The sequence below is a fragment of the Tupaia chinensis genome, unplaced genomic scaffold (genome assembly GCF_000334495.1).
Source record: "Tupaia chinensis unplaced genomic scaffold, TupChi_1.0 Scaffold144171_1, whole genome shotgun sequence".
In the NCBI taxonomy this organism is placed as follows: domain Eukaryota; kingdom Metazoa; phylum Chordata; class Mammalia; order Scandentia; family Tupaiidae; genus Tupaia; species Tupaia belangeri.
The window spans coordinates 1,400,739-1,419,014 of record NW_006204027.1 but is presented as its reverse complement, the minus strand read 5'-3'; the positions used below and the strand labels follow the sequence as shown (position 1 = coordinate 1,419,014).

The 18,276-nt window shown below is 39.0% G+C and overlaps 1 protein-coding gene and 1 non-coding gene across 4 annotated transcripts in view; one reads left to right on the top strand and one right to left on the bottom strand.

The window, feature by feature from the left end:
- SKAP1 (src kinase associated phosphoprotein 1) overlaps nt 1–18,276 on the top strand; it is a 318,226-nt gene that overhangs the window by 16,216 nt on the left and 283,734 nt on the right. The window lies entirely within an intron of this gene.
- On the bottom strand, nt 9,152–9,262 carry LOC114005645 (U6 spliceosomal RNA). Its single transcript, XR_003547477.1, has one exon. It is a non-coding gene; the product is annotated as a U6 spliceosomal RNA (small nuclear RNA).

Here is an 18,276-nt window from a genome sequence, read left to right as displayed (position 1 = left end):
TCCAGCGCCCCTAAGCACCATGCCACTTGCTGGCCCCATGAATTTCTGTACTCGTTAGAGATGCTCAAATGCATACTTTTTTGACTCTGATGTTTCGGTTGAAATTTTGTTTTTGTAACAAAGGGATTTTTTCGGGTAGCACTTGAGACTTTTCCTAGTCGATGTACGTATGAATGAGTATACATCAAGAAGATATGTGTGGGATACTGTGTTACAGAACGCTTTGTTTTTGTGTGTGTGTGTTCACGCTCATGTGAATAAAAATGGTATTTTTGCATTCTCAGTTGAAATAAAACGAAAGGTGTATTCCTCTGCTCTCTTTCATTTGCTAAAATTGAAAAAGAAAAATGGTAGAAGTATTTGAACTTCATTCTATGTATAGTCTGAATGTTCGGTGGGCTGCCCAGGCCTTCTGAATTCTAGGTAAGGTCTACTCTCAATGGAAGCTCACAGCTGTTCTCAGGAACTGGCTACATCTCAGGGAGTGTGCGTTCTCAGGGTCACTTTTCCCTCGTGATCTCCAGCCTCTACACCTGCTCTCTGTCCTGGGTGGTGTAGGTCTAAACCGGTGTTGCCAGCTGGAGTTCAGGGGGACTTTTGGCAACCTCTGGGTTTTGGTTGTCACATCTGGGGAGAATGCAACATCTAGTATTGGTATTTAATAGGTAGAAGCTAAAGCTGCCGTAAGACTTCCTGCAATACACGAGACAGCCACCCACAACCAAGAAGTATACAGTTCAAATTGTCAGTAGGTCAGAAACCCAGGCCTAGATTTCTTCTCTTTCTCAGCTTCCACAAATGGTTACTTACATGAAGTTCCTATGAGGGTAGAAGGCATGACTGGAGACTCAAGGGTACAGGAGAGGGAAGAGGGATTTATACCGCAGTCATCCAATGATTTCCATTTGAGCATTAGGCATCAATAGGGATTCCTAAATGCCCTTCTGCCACCCAGTTTTCAGGGTGCACCCTCTGGTTCTTCATTTGATTTAGTTGTAAGCCTTGCACCTTCTCACTGCTACCTTCCCCCTCTATCCTATCTAGAGAAAAAACTCATTTTCCCCTCACCACATGAAAAGCCAGTTTAAGTATGTGTCTAGTTGTCTCGGTTCCCACCAACACCTGTGCACCACAAAACAATTTATTTTTCCAAATCATGACAGTTCTTCCTTAACGGGAATTCTAGTGCCAGCCATTAAGATAACATTTTTACCTAATTTCATAAGTATAATGCTTAAAAAGTTTGTTAATCATCTCATATATATATATATATATATACACACACACACATACACACACATACATATATACATATATACGTATATATGTATGTATAAGATAAGGTGCAGGTTTTACCATCATCTGAGAGTCTTGATATATTGACATAACTATTATAGGTCTAATTTTTTCATGTTATAAACCATTACACCCTACAGAAATCCTATAATTTTCTGCTACATTTACTCATATTTATTTCCCCTGTGTTTCTGAGTTCATTGCTTGCTTTTTCGGTTTGTCAGTGCTGTATTACAGGTTAGGTGATCATAACAGATGGGTTTGCAGGTTTGGAGTCTTTGAGTTCCACTGTTTAATTTTACTATCCCATTTTTACATGGACGATAGGACAAATGTAGACTCCTCATGAACAGAGTGGTCTTAGCTTCCAGAGAGAAAGTCTTCCTGAGGTTGATAGGTTTGATAAAATTATTTATGAATTATTTATATTCTCATCTAGGGTTTCCTCCTAACATCATTGATATTCTAATATTAATGTGTTATGGAAAAATGAAGTTTTTATTTACATAATAAGAGCTTTACTAAAATGTGTGTTGTGGCAGATATTTATACAGTTGTGCATTACATAACAGCGTTTCAGTCAATGACAGACCACATACACAACAGCGGTCCCCTAGGAGCATTTAAGCTACACTGTCTAGCTTAGGAATGCAATAGGCTATACATCTGGGTTTGTGTAAATGCACTGTGATGTTCACATAACGATGAAATCACCTAACAACACATTTCTCAGAACGTATTCCCATCGTTAAGTGACACATGACTGTGTGAGGGATCTTCAGAAACCTAATGGGAAATGCATTTTATGAAAAAAATATGCCTGGATTTCAAAAATTTTGGTGCCCAAATAAACTTGTACCTTTTCCCACAAACTTTCTGAAGTCTCCTTGTACTCTCTTCAGCTAATATTGTAGTAGAGCTGAGATTACTTAAGGCATACTACAAATCATAAACGGAGTATGAGAAAGTATGTGAGGGGCCTCAGCTACAGAAAATCTCTCCACTACATTTAATAAACCTCCTTAAAAATTGCCTTTCCATTAGAATAATTTTCCCTTTCTGATAACTTTTTGTGTGACTCTCTCTCTTTTTTAAGTTTGCCTATTTCTTCCATGAGCAAGAGAGACAGAGATAGTGAGAACCCTCATTAGGGTCTTGACATGGCAGTCCACCCCCAGCTTCAACTGTTCCCAGCTCACGGGCAGGGTGTACCCAGCATGCTCAGGGAGGTCTCCAGGGACAAACCCAGAACCTTCCCATGTGGGTCAGCCTTGCAGAGACCACTGTTGTGCAACTGCTGTCTAACTGTCTAGGCCCCATGAGCCTCCTTATCCATCCATCCATCCATCCATCCATTTATTCCTTCATTCCTTTTCCCCTTACCCCCTCCCTCCTTCCGTTTTTTTTTCTTCCTTTCTTTCCAGTACTTTATTAAGATAGGATTTACACACAGAAAATGTACTGATCTTATGTGTTTCATCTGGATGACATTAACATCCGTATACACCTGTGCAACCACTGTCCAGGTCAATAGATAAAAACATTCCCAGACATTTCTTTTCCAGTCAGCATCCCTCCCAGCGCTAATAGCTGTTCTGACTTCTATCATAATAGATTACTTTTGCAGGTCTGAAACCTCATACTATCAGTATAGACTCTTTTGCATCTGTCTTAAACATAACATTTCTCAGATTTACCTGTGTTGTTGTGTTGTGTTGATATTTTCCTGTTGCCAAGTAGTATTCCATTGTGTGACTATTTCAGTCTATCCATTCTTCTGCTGATAGACATTGCATTGTTTCCAGTTTTGGGGGTATTATGAATACAGCTGCTATGGGAATTCTTGTCTAACTTGCTTTGTGAACAAAAGTGTCCACTTCTCTTGCATAAATATCTAGGAGTGGAATTACTGGGTCATAGAGTAGGTGTATTTAACCCCAAACAGTTTTCCAGAGCGACTGTATGCATTTTACACTCTCACCAGTAGTGTGTGACAGTTCCAGTTACTTCATAACCTTACTAACCCCTGGTATTGCAGTCTTCTTATTTTAGACGTTTTGGAAAATGTCACAGTTTGTGTACTTTTTAAATGAAAAAAAAAAACTCCTATGTAATTATATATATTTAAACAATTATTTATTTAATTTTATTTATTGTCATCATTATTTTTTAAGTTGGTATAGAGCACATGTGCTTACTAGAGAGGGGAGTGAGGAATGTGAGAAAGCAAGCTGTCAGGTCTGGGACTCGAACCAAGATCGACCATGTGGGAATCCAGTGACTTAACCACCACACCACCTACTAGATAGATTTTAGAATATTTATACAACATAGAGGTATATACAGTACTTGAATTTTTAGCTTTCATTTTTTTAATATAGGAGTGGTGGAAACTTTTCCATGTGAATCAGTCTATCTATATATGTTAAAAATGATATGTGTTATTTTGTAATTTATTTAGATATTCTTGTATTGCTGGATGTTTAGGTAATTTCTGTATTTTTAATATTTCCATAGTGCTTTAGAGAACATCTCTCTCTTTCTCTGCAACTTTGTGTATGTATGCAAATACTTCTATACAGTAAGTCTTCTATGTAATAGATTCTATCTGCAACTTTGTGTTTGTATACATACTTCTATACAATAGATTCTTAGATTCTTAGACTCCCAAATGAAGATCGCAAAAGTGTTAATCCTAGATTTCTAGTCTGGACATTAGTTAAAACTTAATCTGGAATGGCCCTGTAGCGCAGTAAACCTTATGCATAGAAAGTTGAATCCCATGTGGCTGACTGTGGTTTATATTGAGCCCCAGTGACTTGAAAAACGTGCTGAGTGTGCCCAAAATCCCAATGGGAAGGAAGAAAAAGGACTACGATGTTACCACACTTCACTGGGAATTTCTGTCTCTCTTGTTCTGTCTCTTTCTTTGGCAAGTGCATGCACCCTCTAGCAATTGAAAACACACACACACACACAAACTTAATCCAAAGTACTTTTCTTTTAGTTTATGGTTTTTGTTTTCTCTGTGTTTTGAGTATACAGGTGTTTTAAGTTTTTTCCTCTACAGGAAGTAGAAAGAGAATTAAAAATATAAACACCACACTTGTCTTGGGTCATGGGGCAGAAACAATCAGCAGGTTGAAGCAAACCATAACTAGAACATGCTGACAGTTTCTCTATTGTAAGCTGACGACTTCCTGAAAACCACAACAAAGCTGGGAGGCTTGATTCTAACCTTGCCACTAAATTTTACCTCTTAGAAAAGGGCAAAAATATATGCTTTTGGGACCAGCAGTTGGCATAATGGCTATGTTGCCGGACTCCCATGTAGTTGACCAAGGTTCCAGTCCTGGACCCAGTGGCTTAAACTCATGTCAGGCGCATGTGTGTGCGTGCCCAAGATCCTGAGAGGAGAATGGAGGAGAAGGGGTTGTGGCGTGGCCATCCCCCCAGGGGGTGATTTCTCGCTTTCTGTCTCTGTCTTTCTGGCCAGCATACATGCCCTATAGCAAAAACCTCTCCCCCCAAAAAAAAAACACACACACACACACACACACACACATATATATATATATATATATATATATATAAGTTAACTGCCAGGTCAAAAATTTAATGTAAATCTACAAGTTATAAACAAACTGAAAGTCATTCCCCCCTCTATGGTACTTTTATTTGGTTGGCATGAAATTGACAAGACGATGTTTCCATGAAGGCTTCTACTAATAACACAGGACAATGAAACACAAAAATTTTAGAGGCTTGACACTAGCGGGTTTAAAAAATTATTTATTTAACTTTATTTATTATTGTTATAATTTCAGTTTGCTGTTGGGTATGTGTGCTCAACAGAGAGAGAGAGGTTAGAAAGCAAGCTGTCAGGTCCTAAAGTCAAACGTCAGCCGGCCATGTGAGAATCCAGTGCTTTAACCACCACTCCACCTGTTAGTCCTGATTTTAGTAGATGTTTAAGAGTAATTCTGGGGCTAACAGGTGGCGTGGTGGTTAAGGGTGCTGGATTCCCATATGGCCAACTGAGGTTTGAGTCCTGGACCTGGTGACTTGCTTTCTTGTTTTCTCTCTTTCTCTCTCAGTCCCTATCTGGTCAAATTAAAAAAGAAAGAAAGAAAAAAAGCAAGAGAGAGAGAAAGAGAGGGAGGAAGTGAGGGAGGGAGGAAGAAAGAAAGATTTTTAAAAAATTTTTAAAAAGAATGATTTAGAGATCCTAATGATCTGATAACTTCAGTGTACCTATGGCAAGGAATCAGGTTCATTACTTTTATTTCTTACCAGAAACTGTGAATTAGACTTTATAGAAATTGCATTATCCACTAGATTGCTTTAGTCTGTAAAATAGCAATATATAACTTAAAAAGGTAGTCGTGACATTTAACTAAATGTGTAGAATACCCAGATACTTTAGAATGAAATCTGGTTTTTTACTGTTTCCAAGGTGGAGATTGTTTTGGGTTGACAGGTGTGGTTTGCTTGGCATGGCAAGGTGGGTAGGAATATCCTGTTACTGGAAAAAATACCTTACTGTTGGCGGTTCACTCATGGAAGTCCTGGGGATGATGCAAGCCGGTTTTACTCCGGGCCCACCACCATCAGTACAAACAGAGGGTCCTGGGGTCCCTTTTCCCCTTCTTCACAGTCCCAACAAAAGTTTTCTACCCCTTTATCCTTACCCACACAGGGTCCTGTCTCCACTTTGGAGGGGTTAGGTCTGGTATTTAAAGCTTTAACTTCTTCAAAGTGTTCAGAGTGAAGTGAAGCATCTATGACATAAGTGAATTGTTTTGGTTTTAATTAGGAAAAAATGCTAAGGGACTGGCCTCATTGCATAGTGGTTAAGGGAGCTGGATCTCGCATAATTGACTGCATGGTTTGAATCCTGGCCCAGATGGCTTGAAAAACACACCAGGTACATGTGCAATGTATACCCCAAGTCCCAACATGATGGAGAAATGGAGGAAAAGGAATTGTGGTGTGACCACGCCCCATGGGGGGTGCTTCTTCCCTCCCCCTTTCTCTCTCTGGTGAGTGCATGCACCCCATGGCAATTTTTTTTTTAATGCTAGGTATCATTGAAAATTTAAGAGAAGACTGAAATAACCCTCTGCTTTTAGAATATTTTTTAAATTAATAGATTATTCTGCTGTTCTCTGAGGTATTTTCTTACAGAAACAGTATCTTTATGAGAAAAAGAACTATGGTTTTTGAGCTGCTTTCCAGACCAGCACAGTTTAAAAAATTACTTTGCCAGTATTATTCCTAAAGGAGAGGACTATAAATGTAATATTTAGGTGGCTGATTTTCCAACCTAGACCTCCAGAAACTTTGCCTGATGAAATCTGGGTGTCTTATTCCTTTTTTGCATTGCAGAAGTACCTGAGCCTGGGTGATTTCATAACAAGAAAGGTTTATGTCCAAACTCACAATTCCGGTAAATGGACTGTCCAAAGGTCTATTAGGCCTACAGTATGGCTGACTGAAACATAGAAGATAGCAGGTGTGTGCAGAGAGAGACAACTCCTGACAACTCTTTTATAACCACCAGCTCTCCCAAGAACTATCCACTTCTCATGAGAGCTAGAACTCACTGGGTCTTGGGAGACATCGTTAATCTATCCCTGAGACTGTTGCCTCCATAATGCAGTCACCATGATCCAGTCACTACCCATTAGCCATCACTGCCTTCTGACGTCAGATTCCAAAACATGAAATTTTTGGGGAAACACTTTGATTGAAACCATAGCACTGGGCATCTCCCCTCTATGTGCTTTCTCCTTGTTAGTGCTGAGGAATGCTCCTTCCTCCTTCTTCCCCAACTGTAAGCTCTGATGGTGATGCTTATCACTACAAAATGACTCCACTGAACTGGGCTGGGAAAGGAGGAGGGGAGCTGATGGGAGCCAGGTTGGGGATCTGAGAATTAAGAAAGAGGGAACATTTAAGGCAACAGAATGAGAGAGGCCATGGGCCCTACCATGCAGGGAGGTGAGAACCCCCGTGGGGGACCCAGAAGGAGAACAGAATTTCCTCTCCTTATGTCCTTCTCTTTTTTCTTTTTCTATCCTCTCTACCATCTACCCTTGAAGAGTATTTTCAAGTAGTAGGAGACTTCTTTTTTATTTTTAAGTTTATCAGTGGTAGAAAGCTCGTGTATGCACATGAGAGAGAGAGAGAGAGAGAGAGAGAAACAGCTTCAGCAGGGTCTCTACACAGCCCTCCAGCTTGTCATGATCTTGGGCATGCAGCATTCACCTGGTATGTGTTCAGGCCAACCTGGGGGTCCAAACTGAGGGCACTTCTTTATACCAAAAAGAGGGCCCGAAGCACTTCCCAGCATTAAATTTCACAGATTTAATTTGGTGAGTCATTTTAATGGTACTAATCCTTTTGCCCATAGACAAAAACCTCACATACTTTCTTAGGTGTAATGCCACTAAGAGATTTATGCCATTCTTCTTTCTTTTTTTTAGAATAATTAATTTAATTTCATTTATTCTTCTTCAGTTTGACCAGGAAGAGAGAGAGGAAGGAGAAAGAACTAGAGAAAGAGAAAATCATCAGGTCCAGGACTTGAAATATAGTTCATCATGTGGGAATCCAGTGCCTTAATCACCATGCCACCTGCTGGCCCTACCATTTTTTTAAAAATGTGAGTTTTGGGGCCAGCATATGGCATAGTGGTTACGTTGCTGAACTCTCACATGACTGATTATGGCTTGAGTCCTGGTGGCTTCAAAATCATGCCAGGCATGTGTGTAAATGTGTGTACACCCACACACATGCCCATGATCCTAGGAGGAGAATGGAGGAGAAGGGATTGCAGCATGGCCTATCCCCTTTGAGAGGTGATTTCTCGCTTTTCTTCTCACTGTCCCTGTCTCTCTCTCTGGCAAGCACATGCACCCTTATGGCAAAACCTCTTAAAAAAATAAAAATAAAAATAAATAAAACGTGAGTTCTGCTTTAGTAGTTGAAATACTTTTACAAAATATCCCCTCTTGGAACACTTTGGTATTTTGTTGGTGGAATTGTTTTCAACAGCATTTGGTCATTCATCCTGCCTCCAAGTAAAAGGTGGAACTTTTGAGTTTTACGTACACATGGCAAGGAAAAGCATCCACAGTGTGAGGGAACACTGGCTTGGGTATTTTTTCTTTCAGAGTATTAGGGGTATTACTTAGCAAACAAAATGAAGCAACATTTACCTTTCAGTAGTGGGAAATAATGTGACATATGTCATTTTTCTCCAAATTAACACAAAGTAGCTTTGTAAATGGACAAGACAGAATTTGGGAGACCATCAAAAACTTTCACCAGGGGACCAGCTGGTGACATGGTGATTAAGGCGCTGGACCCTCCCACATGGCTGACCACGATTCGAGTCCCAGACCTGATGGCTTGCTCTCTCACTTTCCCCCTTTCTCTCTCTCTTTCTCTGTCTCTCTCTGTCAAATTAAAAATAAATGAATGAATAAATAACATTTAATAAATAATTATTAAAAAAGAAACTTTCACCAGTTTGCAAAACCAGTGGTCTTGCGGCATCCTGCCTAGTCAGAATCTTTTCAGCTGGACTTAACATCTGACAGTAGTTTTTCACAAAGATCTGATGATCATTTCATGTTTCCAGGGTTGCATATCCTCCGTTTCTTTGTCTTTCCTTTTTCTTTTCCTTTTTTCTTTTCCCTACTTGGATTGGCTGGCATAGATATCTGCAAACTGCCTGGAAATTTAGGGAATTATTTTTTAGGACAATTTGAATTATAATGGGAAGGTGCATCTTCCGATTTGCACCACATTGTGTATGTGTCTTCATGTTATAGTACATTACTTTTTTAAAAATATGAAACGCTTCACGAATTTTTGTGTCATCCTTGCACAGGGGCCATGCTAATCTTTTCTGTATCGTTCCAATTTTAGTATCTGTGCTGCGGAAGCGAACAAGCACATGCATTACTTTTTGTACAGACCACGGTGTATTGCCACGAGCCTGCCTTTCATATTCATCTTGTACCACTTTTCCTCTCACCCCTGACCTCTACTTTCTGCCTTTCATGTGGAAATTATTTCAGCCAAGTTCCTTGTGTCTCATCAGTTCTTTCCCTCATCCCACCAGCTCTCCACCTCCTCTCACCCCCAACACACATACTTGCTGGCTAATTGAGGCTTTCAGATGCAAGATCAATTCTTGATCTCCCTTTAGCTCATACCACAATTTACTCTAGTTGTTTGTTTAAATCTGTATTTATTTTTTGCTAGACTGGCCTTAAAATAGGTTAGATTAAATTTATCTTGTTCACGTTTTTATTATTTAGCATGTATTAAGTACTTGATAAGCAAATGTTAAAATATAAATGCATTGGGACCAGCAGATGGCGTAATGGTTAACTCGCTGGGTTCCTACGTAGTTGACCACAGCTCACGGCCCAGACCGGTAGCTTTATACTCACGCTGGGTGCATGTGTGTGCATGCCCAAGGTTTCAAGAAGAGAATGGAGGAGAAGGGATTGCAGTGTGGCCACCTCCCAGGGGTATGATTTCTTGCTTTCTGTCTCTTTATCTCTCCGGTGAGCACATGCCTATAGCATATATTTCTCTTAAAAAAATACATACACACACATTCCACATATATGTAAATGCATTTAGACATTATGGCATTGCTTGTGATATGTTTATAATTACTTTTTCTCTTTGGTATGAGGACATCTATACCAAATGGTATTGCTCATGGTCGAAGTTAACTGTGAGGAGGCTCATATCAACCCTACAGCATTGGGTCCTCATACAGTGAATGCTGTGATGTCAGAGGTGCCTCCGATGTTCTCAGGGGGCAGGTGCTGCTTTTCACACAGCATCCCTAACCACCATACCACCTGCCAATCCCATTATGTCTTTCTTTTTTCCCCTTGATTACCTCCCTCTCACCCTCTGCCATTTCCCACCCTCCTCCCACACTGTCTCTAATACCACAAAAGTCTATCCAAACAATGAGTAATTTGTTAAAATAATTATTTATTTAATTTTATTAATTATTATTTTTTAATTTGACCGGAGAGAGAGAAAGGGAAAGTGAGAAAGCAAATCGGCAGATATAGGATTTGAACCACAGTCAGCCATGTGGGAGTCTAGCACCTTAACCACCATGCCACCTGTCAGCCCCAACAATGAGTAATATTACCTCATGCTTACATAGTGTTTTTTTTTTTTTCTTTTTGACTAAAGAGCACATGCACTTACTAGAGAGAGACAGAGAGAGAGGGAGAGGAGAAAGTACCCTTCATAGGGCATAGTTACACTGCAATCCCTTCTCCTCCTTCTCTCCCTCCTTTGGGGATTTTGGGTGCATGCTTGGGTACACACATGTGTGCGTGCATACACACACACACACACACACACACACACACACACACACACAGCATGTTTCTCAAGCTATCCAGTGAGGAATTTGAACTGCATAGTCAGCCATGTGGGATCCAGCCACCTTAACCACCAGGCCGCAGAACTGGTCTGTGATTTTCTTTTAATTATAAGAGAGCTCATGTGCTTGGATGGGAGATAGCTGGTGTGTGTGGGGGGGGTAGTGGGGGATAAGATTGCAGCGATGCCACAATCCTTTTTCCTCCATTTCTCTGTCCTGTCAGGATTTTGTACGAGCGTGTACACGTGCCTGGCGTATTTTTTCAAGCTACCGGTTTTGGGATTCAAACCACAGTTGGCTACATGCTATTGGGCTTCCTTATCCACTAGGCTTCAAGACTGGCTGAAGATTTTTATTTTACTTATTGTTATCTGTTTGAAAAATAGATATATTTAGATGTTTAGGAATACCGAAAGTACAAAGAAGATGATAAAACTAGCTGGAATTCTACTACCCAGAGACAACCATTATTTAATATTCTGGTGTTAATCACAGTATCTGATGGGTATGTAGGCAGAACTCAATAAAGATTACTAAATAAATGAATTGAACTTAATTTTTTAATTTACAAAACATTACGATTATATCATATTCTACTTTTAAAAAATCAATAGACTATATTTTAGAACAGTTTAGATTTATAGGAAAACTGAGTGGATAGTACAGACTTCCCCTATTCTTCCTTCCCACAGTTTCCCTTTTTAACATTTTATACTAGTATGGTACTTCTTTTTTAAGTAATGAACTGATACTGATACACCATTAGCTCCATAGTTAAATCCATAGTTTATTTGGTTTTCCCGAGTTTTTACTTAATGCTCTTTTTCTATTTCAGAATGCCATCCAGGTTACCTTATTTCATTTAGTCTCTGTGGGCTCCTCTGGGCTGTGATGGTTTCCCAGACTTCCTGTTTTTGATGACTGTGACAGTTCTGAGGCGTTCTGGTCAAGTATATTGTAAAATGCCTCTCTGTCAGAAGGTGTCTGGTGCTTTTTCTCATGAGTAGACGGGGGCTATGAGTTTTAGGGAGGAAGATCCTAGAGGAAAGTGCCATTTCCATCACATCGTATCAGAGGTACAGACTATCAACATGATTTATGACTGTTGTTGATCTGGATCACTTGGCTGACGTAGTGTCTGTCAGGTTTCTCCACTGTACTCTTTTAATTTTTGAAAAAAGAATTATTTACTTACTTTTATTTATCATCACTATTATTTTTAAATTTGCTACAGGGTATGTGCACTCACCAGAGTTCTGCACTCACAAGAGTTCTCTGTAGACCCAGCCTCTGGCACGGCTGGTAGCATACTGGAATATGTATCTGGAAACCACATGCCAACTACAGTTCTAGTCCCCAGTCTGATTGGCCTGAAAACACAGTGGATGCAGGTGTGCATGCCCAAGATGGACACCTGCACCCACCTCCACAGACTGGAGTACTGGAGGAAGGGGATCACAGTGTGACTGAGCCCTGTGAAGGATGCTTCTCTCTCGTGTGTCTGCACATGCTCTAGCTTGAATTTAAAAAAAGAGAGAGACTTTTTTTTTTAAATAAATTTTGGATACCAGTCTTATCAGATGTGTTTTGCAAATTTTATCTGACTCCACAGTTTATTTTTTTGTTCTCTCTCTTTTTTTTTTTTTTTGAGAGGTTTTTGCTATAGGGTGTGTGCGCTCGCCAGACAGAGACAGAGAGATAGAAAGTGAGAAATCACGCCCCACGGGGGATGGCCACACTGCAATCCCTTCTCCTCCATTCTCCTCTCAGGATCGTGGACACACACGCACACGTGCCCGGCGTGAGTTTTAAGCCACCGGGTCTGGGATGCAAACCGCGGTCGATTACATGGGAGTCCAGCGACATAGCCATTACGCTAACTGCTGGTCCCTCTTTTTATTCTCTTAACAGTATCTTTCACAGAGTAGAACTTTTCATAACATTCAAATAGAGATGTACCATGATTTATTTACTTGTAATTATGTAACTACATTAAAATACTGAGAGAAGCAATATGGGTTGGTGATTAAAAGCTCAGTCTCTTGGACCAGATTACCTGGGTTTATACCTTGACTGTGCTTGCTAGGTGCATAACCTGGGAGCAAGTTTCTTTTCTTTTCTTTTCTTTCTTTTTTTTTTTTTAAACAAAGGCTTATTTATTTAATTCCATTTGTTATTATTACTGTTTTTAAATTTGACCAGAGAGAGACACACATAAAGAGAAAGGGAAAGCAAGCCATCAGGTTTAGGACTCAAACCATGGTTGACTATGTGGGAGTCCAACATTCCAACCATCACACCACCTGCCAGCCTCAGGGAGAAAGTTTCTTAACACTGGCATTTTTATTCAGAAAATGGAAACTACTGGGCCAGCCAGTGGCATGGTGGATAAGGCAGTTAGAATCCCAGACCCAAAGGCTTGAAAACTGTGCCAGGTGTGTATGCATGTGTGTCCAAAATCCCGAGAGGAGAATGGAGGAGAGAAATGTGTCCATACTTCTGGGGGCTGATTTCTCTCTTTTCCTCTCTCTCTCTGTCTCTTCCTTGTCTCTCTCCAGTGAGTACACATGCCCTATAGGAAAAAAAAAGAAAAGAAAAAAGAAAATGAGAAATAGTAGCTACCTCATAGAAAGCCCAGTGTGTCCTGATGTGACATGACATAATGTTTATATTAGAAAAGAGATATATATATTTAGAATTATTTAATTTAATTATTTTAATTCGACCAGAGAGAGACAGAATGAGAGAGAGTGACAGAGATGGAGTGAGAAAGCAAGCCACCAGGTCCAGGACGTGAACTGTAGTTGGCCATGTGGGAGTCCAGCGTCCTTAACCGCTATGCCACCTGCCAGTCCCGAGATTTTGTTTTGAAAAAGTTGATTGAGCCAGCTGCTGACATAGTTTTAAGGTGCTGGATCCCACATGACTGACTATGCAGTTTGAGTCATGGACCCGGTGGCTTGAAAACTATTCCTGACACGTGTGTGTGTATGCCCAAAACTTTGAAAGGAGGGAGAAATGGAGAAGATGGATTTCTGCATGATCATTCCCCATGGGGAATGCCTTCTCACTTTCTCTTTCTCTGTTTCTCTCTGGTGAGCATATACATCCTCTGGCAAAAAAATTTTTTAAAAGTGTCTAACCAATTTTTATAAATTTTCCATGGCAGTTTACAAAGTGTGTATTCTATTTTTAGGTTTTAAGTTTAGTTTACTATCTTTCTTATGAACTATATTATTTGGATTGTCTCTAGTTGAACTGTTCAATGTGGTAGCCACTTTCCACATATGGCTATTGAGTATTTGAAATGTGATTAGTCTGAAATGAAATATGTTGTAAGTGTAAAATACATACTGGGTTTTTAAGACTTAATACACTAAAACAAAATATCCCAATAATAATTATTATATTGGTTACATATTAAAATGTCAATATTTGTATCTACTAGGTTAAATAAAAAGGACATATTAAAATAATTTTACCTCTTTTTTATACTTTAAAAAATGAGGCAATACAACATTTATTTATTTATTTTTAAAGAATTGTTTATTTAATTTTTATCATTCTTCAATTTGACCAGAGAGACAGAGGCAGAAACAAGAGAGGGAGAGTGAGAAAGCAAGCCTCCAGGTCTGGGATTTGAACTGTTGTTGGCCATGGGGTAGTCTAGTGCCTTCACCACCATGATACCTGCCAGCCTCAGCATTACAACATTTAAAATTACATCTGTAACTTGCATTCTGTTTCTACTGGGTAGCATTTCAAAGTTTTGTTTTTGTTTTTTATTTATTTTTCCATGAGTGTGAGAAAGAGTGGGAGAAAATGAGAGAAAGAGACAGCACCCCCAGCAGGTTCTTGATACCACAATCACTTCCAGCTTCCGCATACCCTGGATCATGGGCACATGTAGGCTGGCACACTTGGGGAGGTGTAAACCTGGAACTTTCTCATATGGGCCAGCTTCCCAAAGTATTGAGTTTTACTGCTGCACTATGTCTGCCTCTGGATAGCACTTTATGTCATTACTTTTGTTCATTCCATCTGTGAAAGAGTAGTAGTGGTATTAAAATAAATTTTCAATACGTTTTGCTTATATTTTTCACAATTTTTACTGTGTATGTTTTTATTATGATGTTATCTAGCACATCCCAGGTTCTTTTCTTTTCTTTTCTTTTTTAAAATTTTTTTTGCTTATGTGTGTATATACCCCCAACATGTTTTTTAAGCAGTCAAGAATTTGAACCACAGTCTGCTCTGTGGGATCTGGCTCCCTTAACTGCAGAACTACACAAAAGGCCCTGTAGTAAGTGTTCAAATCATAAAATATGAGTCCTCCAAATTTGGTTTTCTTTGTCAAAATTGCTTTGGCTATTTCGAGTCCCTTGAACTTACCAGTGACTTTTGGGACCAGCTTGCCAATTTCTGCAAAAAATCTAGTTGGGACTTTGATAGGGATTGCACTAAATCTTTAGATTGATTTGGGAAGTATTGCCATCTTAACACTGTTGTCTTCCTATCCATGAACATGGGATATCTTTCCACTTATTTAGGTCTTCTTTAATTTTCTCAATGATGTTTTATAGTTTTCAGCATTTAAGTTTTACACTTTTTTTGTTAAATTTATTCCTAAGTATTTGATTAGTTTTCTTTTTTTTTTTTCCTATAGAGTGCATGCACTTGCTGGAGAGAGAGAGAGACAGACAGAGAGAGAAAGTGAGAAATTAACCTTTGGGGGGGATGGCCATGTTACAGTCCCTTCTCCTTTATTCTTCTCTCAGAAGTTTGGGCACGTATGCACACATGCCTGGAGTCATTTTTTTAAAAGTATTTGATTTAGTTTATTGTTATTATTATTATTTTATTTGCTATGTGGCATGTGTGCTCACCAGAGAGAGACAGAGAAAGAAAGGGAGAGTGAAAGTGATAAAGTGAGCCATCCTGCTTGGGACTTGATTGGCCATGTGGAAATTCAGCACCCTAACCACTAAATCAGCTGCTGGTCCCATAGTTCATTCTTTTTAATGCTAAAATGAAATTTTTTAAATTTTATTTTTGTATATACAGTTCATTTTCATATATTGATCTTATGTTTTACAAACTTGTTAAACTCTTTTATTTTAAGAGTTTTTTAGTGGATTCCGTAGGAGCTTTTATATACAAGATTGTGTTATCTGTAAATAGAAATAGTCTTAGTTCTTCTTTTCTGAATGTTAATTATTTTATTTTCTTGCCTAATTGCCTTAGCTAGCATCACCAGCACAATGCTGAATTTAAGTGGTAAGAGCAAACATTCTTGTCTTGTTCTTGATCATAGAAATGGGAGAGTAGTCAGTTTTCCACCATTAAGTATGATGTTAGCTGTGGGTTTTTTGTACATGTCATTTATCAGTCTGAGTTGCTAATCTTAATTTGTTGAGTGTTTTTATCGTAAAAGACTTAAATTTTGTCAATTGCTTTCTCTATTGAGTTGATCACGTGGCTTTTGTTCTTTATTCTTTTAATGTGACATACTACATTAGCTGAATCTCAGATGCCATTTATTTTGCCTTTTCTTTTTTTTTTTTATTTTCCAGAGTGTGCATTCACTCACCTGAGAGAGACAGAGAGAGAGATGGAGAGAGAAGGAAAGTGAGAAAGCACCCTCCTGATAGGGACTGGTCACACCACACCCTCTTTCCTCCATTTCTCCTTCCTTTCAGGATTTTGTGCACATATGCACATGTGCCTGGTGTATTTCTCAAACTGCCATGTCTGAGACTTGAACCGAAAGGTTGGCCATGAGCCAAGGTCAGTGGTGGGATCCAGCCACCCTAACCACTACATTATAGGGTGGCCCTATATTTGTCTTTTAATTCAACTTCCTATTTTATCATTCTTTAGCATGATAAAATGACTCGGAGGAACCTGTTAAATAATATATACAATAGATGCAATGCAGGGCTTGGTGTCAGTGTCAGCCCTTTGTGAAATTTTCAATTTTAAGGACTTTGTACTTTATCAAAGTCCAATGATAACTATTTAGAATTTTTTGTTTGGTGCTGTTGAGTGGTATGATTAAATAAAAAAAATGTATTTATTTCTTATGAGAGAGAGAGAGACACTCCCAACAAAGTCTTCATGTTGTGATCTATCCCGTGATCTATCCTCAGCCAACCAGGATCACAGACACATGTGTGCACACCCAGCGTACACAGAGAGACTTTGGATCATGAACCTAGGACATTCTTATCTGGCCTCCACATTGGGGAGCACTGCATTACCACTGTACCACTGTGGCTGGCCATAAAACAAAATTTTCATGTGCTCTTATAACCCAGCTGTATAATTCTGTAACATTATTTTGACAGTATAAGTAACACAGCTTTATATTACAGGCACAATTTTTGTAGATAGAAAATTTTAACTATTTATTTGCATGCTTTTTAGAGATAATAGACCTTTTACACAGGATAAAATGTGTAGCTAGTACTTCTGGCAGTTGTAATCATTATCAACGTATTTTGTCTTTGAAACTTTGCAGCTCCCCCCACCAATTTCTTCATTCAACATAACATGATTTGGTTCATATTATGTATTTCTGTCACGTCTCTATTTTATAATGTATGTTCACATTAATTGCAGTTTCCTTCTCTTAGACACATTTTTCTTTTCCATGTGAGTTCCTTCTCTTGGTAGCATTGTCATTCCCATTGATGATGCATCTGCTAATTAATGTTTCTTCATTAAATGCCTGCCCTTTCTCGTCTTGATTTTGCAGTTCAGCTCTATTTTTTATTTCCGCTCTATTTATTGGTATTTCTTTCTAGCTTCTATTGGCCTGTGACCTTTTGTGACTTATTTGTAGTATTTATATGTTTATGAAACTGATAGTCCATCTTCCACCATAATTGATTATTAATATATCAATATTTCTTTAAAATGGCTTAGAAAATAATTATTTTTTGTGGTTAATATATATGTTAGCATTCTAAATTTGTAGCAAGGTCTTGAGTTATTAGGACATGTCACTTGTAGACATGTATAAAACTTTAGTTATTTCAGGGCCAGTTCTGTGGCACAGTGGTAATATACCACTCAAGAAAAGCCAGTTGCCACATGTGACGGTTGTTTGAATCTCCAGCTTAGCCAGGCTGAGACATACTGGGCTTGCATATGAAAGTCCAAAGTCCAATAGGCAGGCACGTGGGTGTGGTGGTGGGTGCTCCTTTCTCTGTCTCTCTGAAGTGTGTGCAAACTCACTTGGTCATGAAGAAAGGGAAATAAATAAATAAAAACGGAAAAAAAATAGATATTCTTTATTCCTTTTAAAGGCTTTTGCCATAGGGCATGTGTGCTCACTGGAGAGGGACAGAGAAAGGGAAAGTGATAAATCACTCCCAAGGGGGTATGGCCATGCTACAATCCTTTCTGCTGCATTTTTCTCTCAGGATTTTGGGCACACACACATACATGCCCAGTATGATTTTCAGCTGCCAGGTCTAGGATTCAAACTGCAGTTGACCATGTAAGTATCCAGAGCCTTAACCACCACGTCACCTGCTGAA